The sequence below is a fragment of the Mytilus trossulus genome, chromosome 4 (assembly GCF_036588685.1).
Source record: "Mytilus trossulus isolate FHL-02 chromosome 4, PNRI_Mtr1.1.1.hap1, whole genome shotgun sequence".
Classification (NCBI taxonomy): Eukaryota; Metazoa; Mollusca; class Bivalvia; order Mytilida; family Mytilidae; genus Mytilus; species Mytilus trossulus.
In genome coordinates, this window is record NC_086376.1 from 37,935,182 (window position 1) to 37,950,774 (window position 15,593).

Below are 15,593 nucleotides of genomic sequence, written 5' to 3' on the forward strand. Positions count from 1 at the left end.
GAGAGAAAAAGAAGGCTAATTGTCCCTTAAGTAGATTGGACGTCTTGTGTTATACGAGTCTTCTCAGTCAGGTATTTCCTGCTTATGAACAGCTTTTCTGACATGATGACAAGTCTTATAAAGTGATAAATCTCAGATTTATTGTTCTGAAATGCTTTCTTAAAGAATTGATCAGTGATGAAAGACAGTGAATTGAATATTGATTGTATTGTTCTTGAAGATAGTAATTGCCAAAAAGAATAAAGACTTTGATTTTTTCCAATTTCAATTGTAGTGAGGTAAATATGCAATTCATTCTTTCCCCATTAATTACTTTACATTTTGCCTATTTTCGTCACAAACAGCATCATTATTGCCTCATTTATTAAATGATTTAGCAAACTCTTCCAATAAACCGGTCGTGTAGGTGTACTAAAAAGTATTTGTTTATAATAAAATTGAGAATAGAAATGGGGAATGTGTCAAATAGACAACAACCCGACCATAGAGCAGACAACAGCAGAAGGTTACCAACAGGTCTTTTTTGCCTGTACTACAAAAACAATAATAGTTTTTGCTTGGTTTTTAGAACGGATAGTAACGTCGTCATATCAAGAGGGTTTAAATAAGTCCAGTGATATTGTCATGATTTTGCTTAAGGGACTTCTGAAAAAAAATAACCTGATAAATATCTTTGTGTATAGCTATATTAAGGTAGCAAAGCTTAATCGAATTTGTATCGTAAAGTTTATAATTTGACACAGAATAATGCTTGCATACATTTATGCCAATTATTTGTTTGTTACATCACATAATTAATACGTCAATATTGAAAAGTAGCGATTTGTGCACATGATTTAAGATTATTGGAAACCAACAATTTATGAACAAAACAACAAAAGGAAAATCAAACATGATAATATACAGAGAAATCGAAATACGAATACGTCATACGTGAAATGAAACAAATAGAGGAATGACAAACGATAGCATGGTACATTTTATGTTATCGATGGCATATGCAGATACGTTTTGTACAAAAATAACTTGGGAGCAACTTTTATGATTGGGAAATAGGCTGACATGAACGACCAACCAAAATATGTTTTGTTTAGATAAGTGAATGATACACAAACGTGAATGTACCTTTCTTTAGCAACAGTTCAAAAAAATCTTTGAATTACGGAAGAAGGCTAATGCTTATTCAAACACTTGGTCATTTTTCAATAATACAGATTTCACATGGTATTGGGAATGAAAAGTACGGGGTGAAAGCTGTTACTGGCAAGATTTTACGAAAAAGTAGTCGATTACAACGTCCTCTAGGCTTTGTAGATCATTGTATGTTTTTTTTTTCTAGATCTGACTTAGTGTTACTCCATTTGGATTTGTTTTATTTTAGTATTTTTCCATATTTTTCTCTGAACCTACGTAACCAGATGTCAGACTCTTCATATACAATTTCTTGGTCACTAAGGCATATTGGTGGTAGTGTAATTACCTTGTTTATGTTAGATGGATTATTGAAAAGTGATAAGTCTAAGATTCCTTCTTATAATGTTGGTATTTTCATTTTTTTATGTAAATTATGAACATATAGTAATTCTTAAAGTGAGTTTTGCTGTTCTTGGATCTTGATTTCCTGATATTACTTCTTGGACACACCGTTCAATGTGGCCTAGATTAAAGTCATCACCTACAAATATGTAACTGTTTGATGTTTGATTTATTCTTCTTAATGATAAATCTAATTATTATATATCACGTGAAAATGCCAGATTTTGATTGGCTTATACGAGGGTGTTAATTTACTCTATCACAAAGCTGAGCGGGTGACAATTATCTTTAATGTTACCCTCTCGTGCAGAGCCTCAACTGGTTTCTTAAATTAGTAACCAGATTGTATAACTTGAAAGTAACGAAGATACGCAGATAACTGTAAGATCCTAAATGACACCGATTTTAAACAGAAACAACCGGCGGCATGTTTGCTGAAGTTTCAGATGATAATATATCTGACTTACTGGAGTTAAAAGACTTAAAGTCAACAAAAAGATTCATAATACACAGTATAAAGAGTTTCTGTGGTTTCCTTTGCCAAGACAAAATTGAAACATTTGAAACATACTGTCAAGCAAGGAAGACCAATATTATCATTTAAATTGTAACAGGGAAAACTTCACCCGGCTTTCAATGATTTTGGCACCGCACAGAGGATTCTTATGATATAAGTAACACAGCATGGTAGTGTAGCTCCTATAGGGAAAACAGTTTAGTTTAAACATAATTATTTATAGTGGATTGGGAAACAAGTTTTGCAGCTTATATTAACAATTCAGTTTAGCATTAATGATGCCAGAAATTTCTGAGAGGGCTAAACGTTCTAGAAGGTACACGAACCACTCTATGCGTGCAACTTCCATTACTGCAATTGATGAAGCCGGCATATAAGCAAGGTACATAATGAGTGCCCGTTAACATCGGAGTGATTCTGAGAGACTATACTAAGCAAAATGAGCAAAGTGAGATGTCTGACAGTTTAAATAATATGCTTCAAAGTGACAATATTAATCATGAGCTTTAGTATGAAGGTGATCATAATATAACTGAGACTACACCTGAAACACAGCCATTATTTGGACTCAGTGCAGCTGAATAGAAGCTTTATTTTCATACGAAAGCACATTAGAAAAAATTCCTGTTATGACTATGGATTTAACGATTGCGTCGCAAAATGTTTCTGTACCTGATAACCAAAACAAGGAAAACTCAACTCATCCAGCTGTTTCTTCAAACATTCAGCTATCCATGAAAAAGGTGCAGCCAAGATGGAACACACACACATTGAATTTATGTCCGAATAATACTAACAGTGTGGTCAATTATAACATTCACAAATGATTTTCAAAATTGAATTGTTTTACCAACTAAACACTAACTGTTAAATAGATATTTTGTTGAATTTTATTCTGATAGACAGTTAAATGTATTTCTATGTGTGACCTTAGTTTTTTCTCTTGTTAAAGAATTGATGAAAATATTTCTGTTTTTTTATTGTATTTTCTACATTTCATATAAAATATGTATCAAATTTGAAAAAAATGTCGGGTAGATGTGTACATGAGACACTATCTTTATTGCTGTTATCTTATACAGAAATGCCAATCAAAGTATATCATGATATAAAGTTGCAATATTTTTCCAGATGAAAATAAAAGAACATTCAGTATAATAAATTAAATAACACATAGCTGGGAGGGTGATAGACAGATTGTTACCCCTTGAAAAACATTGTATTCGCCTCAGTTGACATTGTTGGCTCGGGGTAACAATCTGCTGTATCACCCTCTCATCTATGTGTTATTTATATATTATTGTATGGAGTTCCCGTCATTTGATATTATAACACCCAACCAAAAGGGGTTTTGCACCCGATAGGTTAATGTGTGGCCAAATGATTTTACAGTAAGTGTTTAGTTCTTTTCGTTCTGTACTAATATATTCTTCGGTGACATCAAATAATATTCCCCATAGCTTTGGCTGTTCTTCCGTGATTGTCTATCAGCTTTATAGATGTTGAGGAGATCTGTTGGGATGTATTCGAACAAGGATGAGTTGTTGTCAAGCCAGGTTACAGTGCCAAGTATGATATGTAGTATTGCAGTGTCTATCAATTATAAAAGTGCTAGGTTTTTTTGGGTTTTTTTTTAAATGCTTGAAATTAATGTTAAGAACTCTAATAGGTTTTCTGTTGGGTTTTTTTTTTGTAGTGCGTTGTTTTTTTTCTTTTTACATTGTTTATGTTTTGGTGATGGTGTGGCTTTTTTAGCACCTTGGCTCCCAAATACCAAGTTATCATTCAATTTGTTATAAAATTTTATGTTCCAATGGTCGAGTGTTTAAACAGGCTAGTTGAGAAGTTGGGCATATTACATTGTAATCATTTCCAGCTGATGGTACTGGCATCCATACAGCCGTAGAAATGAGGTGACATTCATTGACAACCAATGTGATACCAAACATCACAGCTATTCCAAAAAAGTGCCTTATGTTTCCATGTAACAGCTTTTTGACATGTACCACATGACCACCATGCAAGTGGTCTTGTATGAGGTGTTATGATGCAAAGTGTCTTAGCACCAAGAATATTAAAGAATGAGAATAATAATACAGTATTTCAGTTTCATGATTGATTGTGTATGACATACTGTATGTTTATAAAACTCATGCTTTACTTCGGTTAAATACCTGTGCTCTTGGGTTCTTCGATTCAAAACTATCGCCACAATGAGGACTCCTTAATTATACAAGTGATTATATGTTTGGAAGATTTTTCACCGAGTTCATTAATATGTATTGGCCTGATCATATTATTATAAAACAAACTATTTCTTTATGATTATAATTTTCTGTCTAGACCAACATCACACACTATGTTTTCAATATTCAAACTTTCACATAGCATTTTCATACGGTCATAGTCAGTAAAATTAACAAAATAGCATGTTATTTTATTGCAGAAGAAACGCTTCGAAGAATGCTGGAACACGTAGTAAAAGTCTCAGGATAACTGCCTGGAATGAAAATAAAGAATATAAAGCAAGTCCTGTGTAAAACATATTTTAATCCTCAATTCTCTTCAACTTCGTACTTTATTTAGCCTTTTAAACTTTTTGGGATTCGAGCGTCACTGATGAGTCTTTTGTAGACGAAACGCGTATCTAGCGTAAATACAAAATTAGATCCTGGTATCTATGATGAGTTTATACCACTGAATTTTTTGGATATCTGGCGAAGGTTATGAAAATGTCTGCGACAATTTTACCGACTGTTGTTGTTTTTCTTTTTCATGTGGGTTGGGTTTTTTTTTCTGTTGATTTTGTTTTCCTTCCCGGTAATTTCCCTTGGTAATGTTGAATAAAGTAACTTGTATTGTGTGGTTTAAATGATTTATCTTTTAATTAAATTATGTCGTTAAAAGAAGAATGCCTGTAGAAAGATATTATTATGTACGAGTATCTATTGAAACTAATTTTGATGGTAACATTCAATCAAACATTTTTTAATTGTGAAAAAACATTTTGATTTAATAAGGATATACTGGTCAGATTAGAAATATGTCTTAACTTTTCTAAGAATTGTTTTAAAGTTTAGAAGCTTACCAATGTCTTGTGATATTGTCTTTATCGGTACTAGCATTGATATTAAATTTAAACATGGCTACATGTATATGTGTTTTGCTAACACCAGTTATGAACACATATTTATGCTACACTATATCGCAATGGACTAGGTCATACTGTCACGTAATGTTGTTATTTAAACGAATTTTTTTTATAACAATCGCATACAAGCGAGAGGTGTGTCTTGCCATAAAACAAGTTTGAAACAAACCATTTCTACTTAAATGTCCTGTACCAAGTAAAGAATACCGTTAATCGGGATAATTTCGCGGCGTATAAAATTTCGTTCATTTTCGAGGATAGAACAAGATCGCAAAAATTAATTCCGCCAAATTAAGATTATACATGCAAAGATATTGATAAAAGTTTTGAATCCGCCAAAATAATAACCGCCGGAATATTTCGTATACCTTATTGAATAAAAATTGTGAAATTTTACACCGGCAAAAATAACTCGCTATACGGTATGACACTTGTTATCAAATAGTCTGTATCTATTTTTGGTGGCGGGTGGATTTCTGTTGCACTTCGGTGTTTCTGTTGTTCAGTTGCTTTCCTTTCATATTTGGTGTGTTTCCCTCGTTTTTTTGTAACCCGGAATTGATCGATTTATGACATATGAACAGAGTTTATTGCATTTATTCATGCTTTCCTCAGACTGATAATGACGTCTTTACATTAAATCCTTCTGGATGTGTATTGTTTTATACTTTAAGTCGGGGAAAACGTTATTTACTTGTTTTATGCTCGCTTCACATCGTTTTCAGTAAAGCTGGAATTCTTTGATCTGTTTGATGTGTCTTTGTTATTGGTGGGTTCTATTTGTGCATAGTATAACATTTAACAATTGATGTTTGTTGTTTGCTGTTATGTTGTGTTTTTACACAACCGTATATTGTTTGTACAAGGTTGAGAACACATAATCATGTTCAATGTGCATGAAATAAATCTATAACTCGATATTTTCGTTTGCTAATGTTCGTCGTATTTGTTTTTCGTTTCTGTTGTATCATAGAACAGGTAGGTGTTTTCTGTGATTTAATAAAAAGAAAAACACACTTGCCTACAGGAAGAGATTTGATGTTCCCTTTCCATACTGTTTTGCCGTTAACTATAACTATGAGCACCTCTTTGAGTTGAATCTGAACCAGTTGAGTCTCTAGTCCCATGTTTTCTAGATACTCTGAAATTAATATTTGAGTTTGGTTTCCTAATTTTCAGGAGTAGTATAACTAACGTAAATTGTAAACAAGCACATCATAACAGCATTACAGCTTGACACAATTACAAGCGGACAAGCTTTAAAGATTGTATGTTATGTTCCTTTTTTCACTATGGAGAATAAAATCAAGAGATTTGTTCGTATGCAAAATTACTCTCTATTTTTATTTTTTTAACTAACTGTTGATTCCTTCAAAGCACCGGGTTCGATGATGTTTTGGATAAGGATAAAACTCAGAGGTTTTCGTTTTCTACTATCCGTTATTTTTTTAAAAATACATCAGGTAGTTTGAATTGTTTCACATTTTATTATGTCGGGACTTTCTGAAGCATACACTACGGTACAGGTTGTTTGTTCGATAGTATAGGAAACTGAACGAGCCTACGTTTGCTTACATCGCTACGTCCTTTGCATACGAAAGATAGTTATATTGTTGTCAATCATTCCACACATTCTTTCTAGTATAAAATACAATACTTGGTTGAAAATCACGTTGATACTTTGCAATGTATCAATTATTAAAAAACACAACAAAAATTTATATTTGGATACAGTGTTTCAATAATTTCTAATATTTTCCCAACTTACTTATTAACGATTTCAACCGCATTTCTTTGTGTGTAAATACCCCTCAGGATCCGTAAGGTCCATATCGTATTATTACTTTGTCTGATTTCGTTGACATTGGTGCAGATGATGTTGATGTCTTGTTGTGTAGGTTAAGTTAGCTACATATATAAAATAGTATCAAAAAGGTTAAAATATATGTGAACATCTAATATTCAGTTTTACTTGATGCTCTGAAATTGCATAAAATTATTTTAAATAATCCTCAACTCGTTTATAGTTATATTCAATAACAGTAAAATTTAGTGCTGTGCATAAATGTTATTTGTGGTGTCTTCTCTAACGGTATAAGCATGTTAAAATTCAGTTTCAGGTAATAATATAAACAAGTGTGTTTAACTGAAAAAAGTAAAATATACTTATTTCTCACCTTTTTATGTTTTGAAGAAATGTTTGGATATTCAATAAATTAAAATCACTTTGTATATCATTGTATAAGGTATTTAAAATGTAGGTTAAAAAACTACGAGCATAGTGATAGTGTGTTTATAACAACTAAAGATCAAGATTAAAGTCATTGGTTAGTTTATCTAATACAATGTACATCAATTGTAGTCTTACGTTTATAATATTTGGTGAAAAAAAATAAAATTAAAATATGATGAAGTATTTTTATGCCAGTACCATAGTCTTGTTATATCATGTTGATCGAAATCCTATTTAGGTTAGATATAACGTACCGCTTTGCATCATTCTGGTTCTTACTGTTAAACTACATAGACTTTTTAAAAGTTAAGAAATTATAATGATAAATGTTCTATGAATCCAAATTGAGATATAGTTTATACGGTTAACTTACACTGTTACGGCTTCATTTATATACGTTAGGAAGCAATAACTATATATTGAATTTCTAAAGAATCAAAGCAACATATTTTAATGCTTGAAAATAGCAATATAACATAACAAGACTATGGTACTGGCATAAAAATAATTGATCACATTTTAATTTTATTTTTCTTAAAGTTAACAATTTCAACTTGAAAAATATTGAGGTGTTCTTTAAAATGGTAACGAGGGATACCTATTATTAAAAATAAAATGTTATCTAAAGTATAGCTATAATTTTTCTTTCAGATGATTGTTTTATTCATTTTGGTTTGGGTTATACTGTGACACAAACATGTTCAAAAACCTGTAAAATCAGCCATATATAATCAACATTTTACAACATAAAATTAGAGAAATTCAGAACTGTCAGGAATTTGACCTATACGACGTGTAGAAAGGCAGTTATTTTGATTTAATGAAACTAAAAGGTTGTAGAAAGTTTCCGTTTCACGATTAAAAAGCGTACTAATACAAGTAAAAATAAACTTATCAAAGAAACCTTGCTTTGGATTAAGTAAGCCTGACGATCAGATTTGCTTTGCTTACGATTTTATTTAAATAGAAAAAAAACTTTGAATATCAAATTCTGATGCGTCAAGCACGTGCTCCCCAAATTTATTATAGTTAAAATATAGTTGCTTTTCAAAAGAGAAAGCAGACTCATACTAGTTTAAGAAGCTGGCTTTGTCACTGAATTAGGTTATCAAAGGTAACAGGATTACAAATGTGTTTGATACAAGTGATTCCGTTAAATTAGTATCCTAGATTAAAAATCAAAATTAAAAGGATGTGACGTCGATTCCCTATTTATAAACAGGTGTTGACAGTTGTGAGAATATAAAATATTTAAAAAAAAATGGCAACAGTAATGAACAAATGCGTTTCATGCGTTTAATCAAAAATAAATTTAAGTTTTTAACTTACGTTTGCATATTGAATAAGTTGAGACCAGTTTGTATTATGATATAACTGGTATTTAAAGTGTATAAATAGTAACATGATCGTTTGTTTATAACAACCAATGTTCTAATTTAAAGGGTTAAGTCATTGTTTGTTTTATCTAATATTTCCGTTTATATTTTTAACATTTTACAAGTTAACACTTTCTTACGCCTCGGTCACACCTTACCGGATAACACAAACGGACGCCTAACGGATGAAAATAAAAGTTGTCCGTTGACAAAATTGTTATCCGTTGGGAGTCCGTTGATGTACTGACCGAACAAAACGGACGTGTAACAGATCTCTAAAGCCTCGGTCACACCTTACCGGATAGCACGAACGGACGCCTAACGGATAACTTTTTTTCAATCCGTTCATGTCCGTTAGACGTCCGTCCATATCCGTTGCATGTCCGTTAAGCGTACGTTTTATCCGTCGACGTCCGTTCTGTCCGGTGGAAAACTTTGAGCATGTTCAAAACTTTGAACGGACGTCCAACGGATAAAATGTCAGTTGAACGTCCGTTAGGCGTCCGTTTTGTACGGTACTCGTCCGTTTCGTTTCCGTTTTGTATCCGTTACGTGTCCGTTATACATCCGTTGGAGGTCTGGAAGATAAATTCACCAACGGACTTCTACTGGACGTTTAACGGATAAAACGGATGTTGAACGGATGAGAAACGGACTCATACCGGACGTATAACGGATAAAACGGCTGATGAACGGATCTGAAACGGATAAATGCCAATTGAAAATTTCGCGTCAGAAATGCCAATTATTGGTATGTCAGATTTCTTAAGGTTCATGAATTCTTATTATTATTCATAATCGATCTTAGAGTATAGGCACGCCTTCACAATCAAACAACTCTTAATCAGGCCAGACACTGCCCTTTGGCGGAATTTTGAAGACTAAACCAAAACCAGTTACACAGAAACATTTTGAATATTTATGCGATTAACATGTATTATTATTGTCGCCTTTGATTTTTCCGTATATCTTGTTCATCCGTTTTATCCGGTACGCTTCCGTTAGGTGTCCGTTTTATGCGTTACTCGTCCGTTGGATGTACGTTCGACATCCGTTCTGTCCGGTACGTTTCCGTTTCTCGTACGTTGCATATCCGTTGTGTGTCCGTTATGCATCCGTTACACGTCCGTTTTATTCGGCCAGTACATCAACGGACTCCCAACGGATAACAATTTTGTCAACGGACAACTTTTATTTTCATCCGTTAGGTGTCCGTTCGTTTTATCCGGTAAGGTGTGACCGATGCTTAACGGACACACACCGGATATGCAACGTACGAGAAACGGAAATTTACCGGACAGAACGGATGTCGAACGTACATCAAACGGACGAGTAACGCATAAAACGGACACCTAACGGAAGCGTACCTGATAAAATGGATGAACAATACGGAAAAATTAAAGGCGACAATAATAATACATGTACATCGCATAAATATTCAAAATGTTTATGTGTAACTGGTTTTGGTTTATTCTTAAAAAATACCACAGAAGGTCAGTGTCTGACCTGAATAAGAGCTGATTGATTGTGAAGAATCGCCCTTACTCTAATGTCGATTATGAATAATAAGAATTCATGCACCTTAAGAAATCTGACATACCAAAAATTGGCATCCATGACGCGAGATTTTCAATTGACATTTATCCCTTTCAGATCCGTTCATCATCCGTTTTAACCGTTATACGTCCGGTAGAAGTCCGTTTCTCATTCGTTCAACACCCGTTTTATCCGTTAAATGGCCGGTAGAAGTCCGTTGGTAAATTTATCTTCCAGACCTCCAACGGATGTATAACGGACACGTAACGGATACAAAACGGACGCCTAACGGACGTTCCACGGACATTTTATCCGTTTGACGTCTGTTCAAAGTTTTGAACATGCTCAAAATTTTCCACCGAACAGAACGGACGTCGACGGATAAAACGTATTGAAAAACAGTTATCCGTTAGGCATCCGTTCTAGCTATCCGGTAAGGTGTGACCGAGGCTTTAATAAGCAATTTATTGTCTATTTGTTTTTGAAGTAAATATGTATGGAATACCTGTATAAGCAATCGTCAATCACACAATCAGTGGAATCTTTCTATAAACAAGGGGCGAAAGATACCAGAGGTACAGTCAAACTCATAAATCGAAAAATAAACTGACAACGCCATGGCTAAAAAAGACAAACAGACAAAATATAGTACACAAGGCACAAGACATAAAACTAAAGACTGAGCAACACGCACCCACCAAAAGATGGGGTGATCGCAGGTGCTCCCAGAGGGTAAGCAGATCCTGCTCCACGTGTGACATCTGTTGTGTTTCTCATATTATTACAAAACCCGGTAAATGATCTAATTCAGTATGTCACATTCGTGATGAAAAGGGATTTGTAAAACAAGCGACATATTCTTGCAGGTTGTCAAAAAAGTAAGCCATGACTCCTTCAAGTTTCAATTTTACATATTCCTCTTCACCATTTCTTTGCGAATTAGCATGGGAAATATCAATCGTTTATAGTTGGACAAACTAGTCAGTATCTTATTCAATGGTATTTAAATAGATGATATTTGTATCAAATGTAGTATTACATATTTGAAGATCTACATGATGTTTAGGTATGAACATAAAGCACTAATACGCAGGAAAAAGGTGAAGAAATTTAACTAGCGCAATTCGTACTTTCATCTTCAAATTGGAATTTCATCATCAAAAAAACGAAAAAAACATTAATATTTGACGCACTTAAATTTGTGAAAAAAAACTTGTCTGATGATTTTTTTCCACTTCAGTTGTTTTTACTAAAAATGTTACTGTGAACATATAAACACTTAAGTATTTTTTATATGCTATGCATCACTCTATCTTGTAAATGTCATGTATAAATCTTTCTTAAGTATGTAATGACAATCCAAACACACGCCACCATTCCAAAAAAATAAGTTATGTATCCACATGTCATTGATAGAAACAAATGCTCTAATGGAAAAAAATAAGTTATGAAAGTTTAATAATACGAGTTATTCCTCTTTTCCTACAAAAATATTAAATATTAGAAATCTTTACGCTAACAAATTAAGTATACATTGTGCATTAACAAAAATAAAGACCATTCGAGTTTATGTGAATGCTTCGTAGTTTGCATTACTAAATATTTAAGAGGAATTATTTCAAATGATTGGCGGTGATATATAGAACAGACAATAATGGGCAAAAAATGAAAATAAGAATAAGAAGAATAGAAAAATGAAAACTTACGCAAATTATGAAAAATCATGAGGGAAAATAGGGTTCTCAAATATAGATAATGCAGAAATGAAAGTCAAATCACAAAAAATACTGCACTCCGAGGAAAATTCAAAACGAAAGGTGCCTAATCAAATGTCAAAATCAAAAGCTTTTCTCCATATTAAAATCCTCATTGTATCAAACTTTTTTTCACGAAATAAAAGCTCCTTCATAATATAAGTTCCAAGTGGAAGGAATATTTTATAATATTATTTCCATTGGAACAAATATTGCAGTATTTGTTCCTTATGGAATAAAAGCTGTAGAATTTTTGATCCAATAGAAACAGGTATTATGACTTTTTTCTGGTAAAAGGTGAATTTTGCAAATAGCGTGTCATTTGTTTAAACAGCATATACATCTCTATCTGTTTAATTTTGTCGATCCATGTTAGCGGTGAAAAATTAAATGAACCATCACAAATGTTGCAGTGTTGAGTCCTCTGACTCAAATAGAAACTGAAGTATCATTGGTGCTGTTAAACAGAAAGATGATGCTCCTTTATATTCGCTGTTTACAATGTAGTCGGTCCTTGTCATCTTTTTGGTCATTCTGTTTGAGCTCAATTTATCTTTGTGCAAATAAATAGCAACAGACATCTATTTTTAATGATAATGCTGAAAATAAGAAAATGTCTCCTTTAAATATCCGTTTTCATCATTACTGTTTTTCTAATATTGTCAATCGACACGGAGATATAAATACAACTTGAAAACTATAACAAAAGATTAAAAATCCTGAAATTATTTTAAAGATTTTTAAGAGTTTCCGTTGCGAAACTTACCATTACTGGTCGTAGTTCGATAAGGATAAACAAATTTCATTCTGCTTAAGATTTATAAACTAGGAATACATAGACAAAACATTTGTTCATTAAGTAAATTCGAATAGTTCTTGGAATGTATAAATTCCATGATACAGTTTGAAATTGAATATCCATCACATGAAATTATTATGATCATGACATAAATATTTCCAATTTTGAAAAAAATTCTGAGTGATGTTCTTGAGTTCTGCGTTCTATCTTTACTCAATTATAATTTGTAAATAATTTTTATGCGTAGTTTCAATGCAGTAAAAAAGCATTGAAAAGAAACACTGCTGAACCAATTACATAATTGTTTGACACTTGTCTACAAGTTATATGAATTAAATTATAAAATGCATTCCTGTCAGAAATAGAAATATTAGATTTAATTTGCTAAACTTTATTTGTCAACACTTCTAATAGCATCTGGTCTTCTTCTAATGATTTATTTATATAGACGAATTCTTATTCCTCGTACAAATGTACGTGTTCTCTACTATTTGAAATTAAATAAGTGTTGATTTTTGTATGACCATTCTCAGCAATTGTTAGGGGTATGTTTAGTTCATGTTAACCCTTGTATAAAAAAAAAAAACAGCAAGTGGATTACAATTGTAGACGCAATGTCAATCAATAATCTATAATTGGCCGCCTTGAATGCAAATAATCATTTTAAATCAATATGATTTTTACGGAAACGTTCTTTTGGTGTCAAATTACACTCTTGAGAGTGTTACAAAGGTTATTCTAATTATGTTAGAACTTCAAATGCAACAGTTTCATATTTGAATTTGCAAGGTTAGTTAATCGGTCTGATAATATGTCCGAGACATGTTAACAAACGTTTCTTTTGACACTTAAGGTGGTACCTAACACTACAGGGAGATAACTCTGTAAAGTCAGCTAATCGTTTTAATTACGTTGTGCTGTAAAAGTAATATAAGCTCCTCTATGATCAAAATTGGTGTTTGTCAAATTGCAATATAACCAGTGTAAATTTTCTAACAAAACGGTTGGTTCAAAAAATTTATTTTTTTATATTTTTGTAAAAGTGTCAAAGTAAATAGTTTCTTTTGACACTTAAAATGCTTTATGGTTTTGTCTGCTCTTTGAAGTTTGTATTAAGTTTTATTCATTCAAACATGTTTGACTTGATCATTACTGAAGATCCAATTATTTATCTAATTTACCATCTGGTGCAATCTATTTGGTACCGTAAAAGGTATTCATAAGATAATACAATTATTTGTGTTTTAAACCTTATAACCGTGAGTGAGAAATGGGCGTCATGGTAAAGTCGGGCCATTAGGAGCGAAATCCGTATAAGGGAGAAAATAAGAAAAAAAACTCTAAAAGAATTTGACACACAAAAAAAAAAAAAAAAGTTAAAACTCTTTAAGATTTTTATATAGATATAGAAAGATGTGGTGTGAGTGCCAATGAGACAACTCTTCATCCAAATAATAATTTTAAAAAAGTAAACCATTATAGGTCAATGTACGGCCTTCAACGCGGAGCCTTGGCTCGAACAACAAGCTATAAAGGGCCCCAAATTACTAGTGTAAAACCATTCAAACGGGAAAACCAACGGTCTAATCTATATAAAAAAACGAGAAACGAGAAACACGTATAAATTACATAAACAAACGAAAACATGTTTAAGCAATTGGGAAATTAGTGATAATTTGTACATGCATGAAGATAAACAGAAAAAAGTTTAACAAAAAATATCGAATTCAAGGGTAAATTTAAACTAGGGGAAGTTCATGAAATGAAATGTGATAATTGAACAAACGTGTTGTCTTGTTCCAAATATAATCTTTCCGGTTTTCCACTAAAAAGGAAAATGAAATCTATTATACTTTCTCAGAATGAATTGTTGGTGTCATTCAAACTCTTAAGACTGACAAATCTTCCGGTCCAGATGTTATTAGCCACACAATGCTTTCATATTTGTCCTTTAAATATAACAATTTATTTTAAAACATGTTTTAATAAATCTCATAAACTTTACAGCTGCATACTTTATTTTTTTAAACGTGGGAGGGTTAAATTATTTAAAAGTCTGCACTGAAAGATGATTTATCAGGGGTATTTCAAAGAATTCGAACGTCTCGTCCTTTTCCTTAAAACAAAGTTCATTAGAAGTTACCAAGACCTTGTCGATAAATATTCTGTTTCAACTTCACAAGTAACACACGTTGGTCTTATAAGTATAGATGTTTGGCACAAACGTTGATTTTCATCTTAATAACATGTTATAGACCCTTTAGAATCATATTCAAAACAGTGTGGTCCTGGCCATTGATTGACGACCTAAATTAACCCATTTACTGGAACAGATTAGGTGAACGTTTGTCGGTAACAATCACTGCTCACTATGTACGTGTTAAAGACACTGAATCTGTGGGGTCACCAAAGGTTCTCAACACCTAAATAAAGCAATTCGAAAAACGAATCCGGAATAATACGATTTGTTGATTTATATCAATAATATAAATCAAACCATAATGGTTATACCTGAATAATTTTTCGAATTATTTTATTATTAAAGGCGTGTAGAACTTTTGGTGACCCCACAGTTTAAATTCTATAATAAGTAAGAAGTGAGCAATGGTCGTTACAGACAAACGTTCACCTAATCTGTCCCAGTCAATGGGATAATTTAGGTCGTCAATCAATGGCCAGGACCACACTGTT

At 32.5% G+C, this 15,593-nt stretch overlaps 1 long non-coding RNA gene across 3 annotated transcripts; it reads right to left on the minus strand.

The window, feature by feature from the left end:
* Positions 1-4,367: 4,367 nt before the first annotated feature.
* On the minus strand, positions 4,368-12,955 carry LOC134713901 (uncharacterized). Of its 3 annotated transcripts, none has more exons than XR_010106415.1 (4): positions 12,870-12,955; positions 6,973-7,112; positions 6,222-6,345; positions 4,368-4,549 (listed from the first exon to the last, which is right to left on the minus strand). It is a non-coding gene; the product is annotated as an uncharacterized LOC134713901 (long non-coding RNA). The 3 variants fall into 3 exon arrangements; XR_010106417.1 differs by lacking the exon at positions 12,870-12,955 and adding an exon at positions 10,855-10,945; XR_010106416.1 differs by lacking the exon at positions 12,870-12,955 and adding an exon at positions 8,767-8,806.
* Positions 12,956-15,593: the final 2,638 nt, after the last annotated feature.